Source organism: Pteropus alecto, unplaced genomic scaffold, assembly GCF_000325575.1.
Source record: "Pteropus alecto unplaced genomic scaffold, ASM32557v1 scaffold134, whole genome shotgun sequence".
NCBI lineage: Eukaryota > Metazoa > Chordata > Mammalia > Chiroptera > Pteropodidae > Pteropus > Pteropus alecto.
The window spans coordinates 5,360,304-5,368,158 of NW_006436283.1; the positions used below are offsets into that span (position 1 = coordinate 5,360,304).

General features: G+C 52.8%; 1 pseudogene; it reads left to right on the plus strand.

Annotated features, from left to right (window-relative positions):
* The window catches only part of LOC102882058, a 5,351-nt pseudogene extending 701 nt beyond the window's left edge, over window positions 1-4,650 (plus strand).
* The last annotated feature ends 3,205 nt before the right edge of the window (window positions 4,651-7,855 follow it).

Sequence of the window (7,855 nt, forward strand, 5' to 3'; positions counted from 1 at the left end):
AAAATCCTATCGATTTATGGTGCAAATGTGATTTTTTATTTAAAGATGCACAACGTGACGATGTGATGGACACAGACAGGGTGAAATAATAACTGCGACCAAGTTCACGAACACATCCGTCACTTTACATCGCTGTCTTTGTTCTTGGTGTGGTGAGAAGCTTAAGATTCACCCCCTTGGCCCATTTCAGATACACACCACGGTACTAAGGCGGTCGCCGTGCTGTACGCTGGATCCCCGAATTCATAACCGAAAGTTCGTGCCCTTTGGCCAACGTCTCCCCATTTCCCCCCACGCCCCCAGCTCTTGGTTCTATGCGGAATGTTTCCCTTTGAACGCCGGCGAGAATGTGTCCATCCTGCGCTTTGTCCTAATAGGTGAGGTTCTCGGCCCTAATAGATGAGGTTCTCGGCTTCAAGAGGCCACCGGGAGACGCCTCAGCGGTGGGTAAAGGAGGAGGACATCTCCCAGCTGCCATCATGACAGCTGGAGCCTTCCCTCCCCACTGGGACCCTACAATCCCTTCTCTTTCCCCTTCAGCCAGTGCCAAAGTCTCTCCCACTCTACACTCGGTTTAGGACTGTGGTCGGTGACAGGCCCGAAAATTCCAAAGTGTCCAGAAAGGACAGAGTTTGAGCCAGACTAAGACCTTCGAGTCACCTTGTTGGGAACCAAGGCCCACAGTCCACTGGCTTCAGAGGCCGCCTCGGGGAATATTACCCTGGATCCAGCCTCCTGAATAGCCTGCCAGACTCAGGTGACCCAGCAGCTCTGCGGGAGGCAAAGCCAGCGCCCAGCTGTCACCAGCTGGCCCAATGGGCTCGGGGCCACTGGCAGTTGCCAGCCGAACACCGATGTTTTTCCCACCGTTTATTACTGTTGATATTCGATGACCACGCCCCTCCTCCCGATTTCTTTGCAGAGAACTGTAGTGGGGTTGTCACTCTTATAACATCATCAAAGAGAATCCACTGGAGTCGGCATCTGTTGTCTATCCATCCTAATCAGTCCCCTCACCACACACACACACACACACACACTCACACACACTCACACACTCACACACACTCACACACACTTCTGGGAACTAGCCTTTAGGTTCCGATGAAAACTGTCAAACCAAACTTGCATCATATGCCCACAGCCTGGCGTAGGGACAGAAACAGACAATAACTAAATTAGCCTCCAGATCTGGAACAGCTTTTCCCAGCAAGTACGTCTCCGTAAAGGCGCCTGGTGCAGAAGCCCTCGGGGTGCTATACCCTAGGACGGTCCTCGTGTGCTGCACTTGGCGTGTGTGGGAGCTCAAATTTGGTAGACGTAGAGAAGTGGGGAGGGCAGACGCCGGTCACTCCTTCAGAAAGCACTTCTCCTCGCCCGCGAGTTCCTCCTCTCCGGCCTTTACTTCTGAGCAAGTGCCTGACCACAGAGGAAGTTCGCCCAGGGCGGAGGGAAGCTGGGCGGGGGCCGGGGCAGGGAGAAGGATCTGGGACGTAGGGCTCTTTCTTCTTGATGCTGCGTATGTCCTGATTGATGTTTTCTTAATCAATGGGGCTAAAGGAATAAGTTTCTAGCACGTTCCTTACCTATCCTCTGAAACGTCTCTCTCCACGGCTGTCTCATCTACCTGGCCTTGACCCACCTGCCTCAGGCTTTCCAGACCCTCATGGCTGAGCTGGCTTCTGTCTGTGCTGCAGGGTCCTGCCTCCTGCGAGTCTAGGAGCACTCAAGTCTCCACCTAGAGTTAGGGTCCGGATGCAGCTCTGTTGGCTCTCTTAGGCTCCCCTCCCAACGGGGAAGGGGCCTGGGGCTCCCTCTGAGCTCCTCTGTCCCACCTCCTTGCTGGAAGGGTGTCATCTGTCGCCCCGCATCATCTCCATCCCGGCTGGTCATCTGCTGGTCACCTTTCCTCAGAGCTTTGAACTCAGGAACCTGACACCCACGGCCAAGCCCCTGCTACCTGCTGCCAGCCCCCAAGCAAGCTCATGTCTCCCCCTGTGTGAGTGCAGCTCGGTGACTGGGGCCAGCTCAGCATGGCCAGGACAGGAGGTGTCCTGAGAATGGAGGTCAGCGTGAGTCCCCAACAGATGCGACCCCTGTTCAGTGGAACGCTCCAAGCATGAACTTTTGGGGAATTAGGACTGAGGCTTGCTGTTCCTAGTGAAAGCACGGGATTGAGGCCAGGTCAGATCCTTATCGCCTCACTTCATTCATTCATTCACTCACTCACTCACTCATTCATTGAAAGCATGGGATTGAGGCCAGGTCAGATCCTTATCACCTCACTTCATTCATTCATTCATTCATTCAACAAACGTAACTAGTGAAATACCTACTAGGTCCAGGCACCGTTCCGGTGGGTGCTCGCCGACTATTGCATGAATGAGGGGAGCCTCTTGCTCTCTCCTTCTATACATTAGGCTTGAAAAGCAACAGCCTGTTCTCAACACACCCCTGGTGCTCGCCGACTATTGCATGAACGAGGGGAGCCTCTTGCTCTCTCCTTCTATACATTTGTCTTGAAAAGCAAGAGCCTGTTCTCAACACGCCCCCCCCCCCATCGCCCTGCCTCTTTTTATCACCGAAGAGGAAGGTCACAGCTGAGGGGAAGGTCACAGGCTCCCCTGGGACAGCCACCATTGGAGATGATTTAGGCAGCAAGGCTTGGGATTGAAACAATAATAGGACACCACTACACGCTACACACGCATCTCACTGTCCCTACCTGTAAAATGACGATGATCATAGAGCCCGTTTTATAGAGCGATCATAGCGATTAAAGAAGACCCCGCCAGTGAAGCATTAGAGACCTCGGTTCGCTCCTCGAAAGTGCCCGATGAAGTCTGTGTGAGGCCAGGACCACGCAGGCTCTTGAGAGCCCTTCCTGAGAGAAAGGAGACGTTCTGAGCAATGGGACAACTCCCTCGGGGCAACAGCTTCTTGCAGAGGACACGAATTAAGATCGAATGACCTGAAGACTGACCAGAAAGATCTGGGGTCATTCAAAACACAGACTCAGAAAGGTGTTTGTCTGGCTTGCCAGGTAAAACAGAAGGTGCATTAAAAAATATGTTTATGAGTTAAGTTGGTCCCCAAGACAAAGTTGGACTCATGAGAATTAGTCCCCTACCTAGTTTACACCCCAGTTCTGAAGAACAAGCCACTTTCTCCTTAAGATTTGGATGACTCACCAGACATAGCTGGGTGAGGACTAAGCTGAGGTCACAGGGAAGCTTCTAGTTTCTCAGGCGAAAGTGCTCAGTGTTGACAACCCAGGGCCAACCACCTGGGCCCACACTCAGAGCTGAGAACTGAGAGTTTCCCGCGATCTGCCTCTGCACTCAGCAATAAGCATGGAACAAGAAGACAGCCTCTGTGGCAAATTCGGGCTTCTCCACCATCAACCTTGAGTGGTGGCAGCTGCAGAAGAATAAAGCAGAGGGAGCCAAAGCACGCCTTCCTCCTGGCAAGCCGAGCCTGCGACCCTCCCCCAGGCCTGGTGCCATCCCCTGCTTCCTCTGGCTTCATTCCAGCCAAGCCTAACGGGGGACAGCTTAGGAGCCACATGTGGTCACCAGAGCTTGTCCTCCTATGTCTCCTCCCTCCCTCAGTCTTCAGCCCCATCTCCCTCTGGCTCATCTGGACTTTTACTTCGTTAATTATCTTGTTCCTTCTGCAAAGTGGCATTGAGCACCTAGTAGGCACAAAACACTGTAGGGGACACTATGGGGGACCCGAGGTTAAAAAGATACCAAGGGGCCAGGTGGTGGCCTCCATATTCAGTGTGATGCTAAGGCACCTTCCTAGACTTTCACCAATCAGAGGTGACGATGGAGTCCCTTCTGCGAGTGAGGAGCTTGAAAGCCGCAGCATCGTGCCCCTCAGACGTTTGTAATTACCGAGATGAGTTTTAAAACATCGTTAAAGAGAGGCCTCCAGATTCTTTGCGCTGAAACACCCGCCCCCCCGAGGAAGATTCTTTGTCCCCGCTTCCCATTTCCCCTCATAAGCATGAACCCTGGAAATATCTGGACCCAGAAGAATTCCAGACCCGCTACGGTTCCCGCCCTGTCAGGGCTGACTACCGTCACGACCACAAAGGTGAGTCACCTCCACAGTGGACTCGAAAGGTATATCTACTCATAAAAATAAAATTGCTGGGAACCGCTGCCCTATCTGCCGGGATCACAAGCTGCACGTTGACTCTAGGAACGTGAAGCTCTTGGGACAGTCCTTCTGTGCCCGCACGGCATGTGCCATACACAGGAGTCTGTATGAAGCAGCACGAGAAGTTCGTTGACCCAGGCCATCCAGAAAGCTGGGGATCATGGTCTCCTTAGTGACCGCATTCCACAGGTTGAACCTCGGGACCTTGACTTCAGTAACTCTCATGGAGCCGTGAGTGCAACTCCTCCAGCCCCCAACTCTGGTTTCGGGTGAGCCCTGGTACCCATGCTACAGCTGGAAACAACCACCAGAGAGAGAGCTGTGCCGCCTTCGTCGGCTATATCAAGGCCATCTCCGGAGAAGAGCGTGGCCCTCCCACCTGAGCCAGTGCCTGACGTGCCACTCACCACTGGAGCTGAAGCTTCCACTGAGCGGGAGGCTCCCAGAGGGCTCCGCAGACCGGGAAGGGCGCCTGAGGGATAAGGAGATAATGCCCAGGAATTACGTGATGGAATCGCACCTGAGAGTTGGGTCTATTTTGTGGCCAAGCTCCTCACAGCCCACGCCCTGCATACGCAATCATCCCTCTCCAGGTTCTAGGGATAAACCCTGGTGACTGAGGCCCTGGCCGAAGGCGAAGGCGGGAGGGGAAAGGATTAAGACTCGATTCAGCTGCTAATTACTCTCCTAAATCTTCTAGACTTATTGGCCCTCAAGTGCTCATGGGCTTTAGCTCAGCTCTCCTCCCTGTTCCAGGGAGAATATGTCCTAACCCGAGGACATCCTCAGGTGACATCAGCCAAAGGACGATGGAGCACTGCTGGCACAGGCCTGGGAGCAAGAGGAAGCAGAAATTCTGCAAACGCAGCCCAGAGTTCCCTGCCAGGAGGGCCTTTGCATGTGATGGCAGAATCTACTTCGACCCTTTGACAGAGACGCCTCATTGAACCTCAGAGCCGTCACCGCTTGTCTGTTAGTGATCAGCTATGTGCACAGAGCGGCCAGAGGCAGCACAAGATGCTCTCTGCCACCTGACTCTCAGGTTTGTGCAGGAACTTGGATGTGTCTTCCGGTGTCTCGTTTGGTGATGTGTGCCTGTTGTGGACCCACACCGCCCAGCATTGAAAACAAAAATGCTCCGCCCTGGTCCCCTGGTGTTACCAGGGTAACAGGGAACTGACGGCCTCTCTGCACCTCACGGCCACAGACTCTCTCCTAGCACCATTCGTGTCTCTACCATCCATCCAATGACATCGACGTTCCAAAGATAAGAAGCAAATATGGGAAGGGAAAAAAAACAACAAAAAACTCGTTAATGTGCCTTAATTATCAAACAGGAAAGACGGGCAGAATCTTCACCTCGAAGACTTGACCACAAAAGAGAAAACAGGGAGACCTTGGAGAGGATCGGCAGCTGGCCAGGGACAAGAGGGAGCTGTGGCAGGGAGTCGGAAGTGACGGTGCGTGATGGGGGGGTTGCCACATCCCACAGCGTTTACGCGAGAGCTTCGCGGGCCTTCTGCTCGTTACACCTCCAAGATAAAGCTCACGGCCGAGTTTCCACCACTCTCTCAACCCGGTTCTGAAAGTTTTCTGTCAGTATTTCTTCCTCTGATATTTTTGTCACCATTGTCTCTTCTAACCCTTGAAATTAAGACACAAACTGGAGAGGGAGGAGGAGAAGGTCGAAGAATGAGAAATACCCAGGAGCTCTGGGGTGGAGATGTGGGAGCTGGGTGACCAGGACCCACCCTGTAAAGGTCGCCACAAGCCACACAGCCCCTCGGAGATATGGCCGGTCTGCACGGAGCGTGCCGTAAGTGTCAAATACACACTAGGTGTCGGCGACTTGATACGAAAAGAAATTAAAATTTCTCTAATATCGTTGAAATATTTTGAGTTTAATCAGATAGGCTACTAAAATTAATTTCACCTTTATAAAGTGCTTTTAGGTGGCTACTAGAAAAATTTATATTACACACGTGGCTTCCATTATATTCCTATTGGATAGTGCTGGGGAGAGTTCGCACGGGGTTGGGATTTGCTGCCTTTTATACATCAGGTGGTGCGGGGGGCGGGGAGCGGATTCAGAGGCTGCCCCAAACCCTGCTCCTTCCCAGCCTCCTGGAGCTGGTGGAGTGGAGAGGAAGGACCTGTCCTGTCCCCGAGTGGAGAGGTGTCGGGGGAATCCGATGACACAATAACTCACGCCTACACCCACATACCTAGTGATCCTGTGTGCCAGGCCCTGAGCTGGGCCCTGAGGATGCAACAGTGAACAAAATATCAGTCCTGTGCGCACATCTGCCGCCTGTCCCCTCAGGGACAAGTGCGAGACGGGCGTGAGACACCAGGTGCTGTGGAGGTGGTTGCCACCAGTGATGGCCACCTCGTTCCAGGCGGAGCAGCAAAGCCTTCGCGGAGGGTGTAACGCTTCACCTGAGAAGGCTGATAGGTGTCTCCCAGGTGGAGAAGGAAGGAGGGGGTCCCCAGACAGAGGGGGAACAGATACACAGCATAAAGACACGGAAGAGCTTGGGGAAGTGGGGCGAGGGGTGCTTCTCAGGATGGCAGGCGGAGGGGACACGAGGCTGGAGGAACAGATTTGGGTCAGATAGTTCAGATCATCAGCGGCCATGCTCCGAAGGCCAAGAACTTCTGAGGATGAAATCTGGATGGGAGCTGTGCGACTTCTCTCGTCTTCTCTCTCCTGGGTCCTTTCCTACTCAAGTCCTTTTAGACTCGAGAATAAACTATTTTAGACTAAAATAGACACACAACGACCTTTCGCATAGTTTGATAGGACTGGGTTTACAGGGCACCGTGAGAAAACCTGGGGCCGATCATATCGAGACAGACACACACCCAACGCTGAATAATGAGAGCCAAAGGCACCACAGTGGCATCGGGACGTGTGGCTTCGGTCCCCGTGCAGCTGTGACCTTCTGCTCTCTGGTTTCCTGGCTCCTGTCCTGCCTACTGTCCGGTGGACAGCGAGGGCCCAGACGTCATGTCTTCTTAACAGACTTTTCGTTTTAAATTTCTGGAACACTGGAGCCCTCTCCGCGTGGCAGGCTCCAACGATTGTTTGTTTCTGTGGGTGACAGAGCCAGGGCTGGAAGAGGAACATGCGAAGCAGGAACCTTGCTTATCTTGCTTACTTCCCCATCCCCTGGGCACAGACGGCACCTGGCACCTAGCAGACAGTTTACAAATAGACACTAAGTCAGGAAATGAGGAAATGGCAGAAAACGGGGGGGCTGTGAGTATGAGTGGAGGCCTAACCTTGCAAGAAGGACGGTTAATTTAAGTTAACGTTTAGAAAGACACATAGAATGTTTTCCAAGCCCCAAGGACCAGAGTCATGAACTGACTTGATTTTAATAAGCCAAACAAACCCTCTAAACCAGACGTTCTCATCCAGGGGTGATTTTTGTCCCATAGGGAACAGCTGACAGTATCTGAGACAATTTTAGTTGTCACAGTTGGTGTTTTTTTGGGGGGGGGGGCGGGGGGGGGTGGCGTTACCACTGACACCTACTCGGTAGTGGCCAGGGCTTCTGCTAAACGTTCTTCAATGCACTGGACATTCTCCACAGCAAAGAATGATCTCACCCAAAATGTCTAGTTACACAAAATCAAATGTAGAGTTACCTTATGAGCCGGTGATCATGCTGGGAGTGTGCAC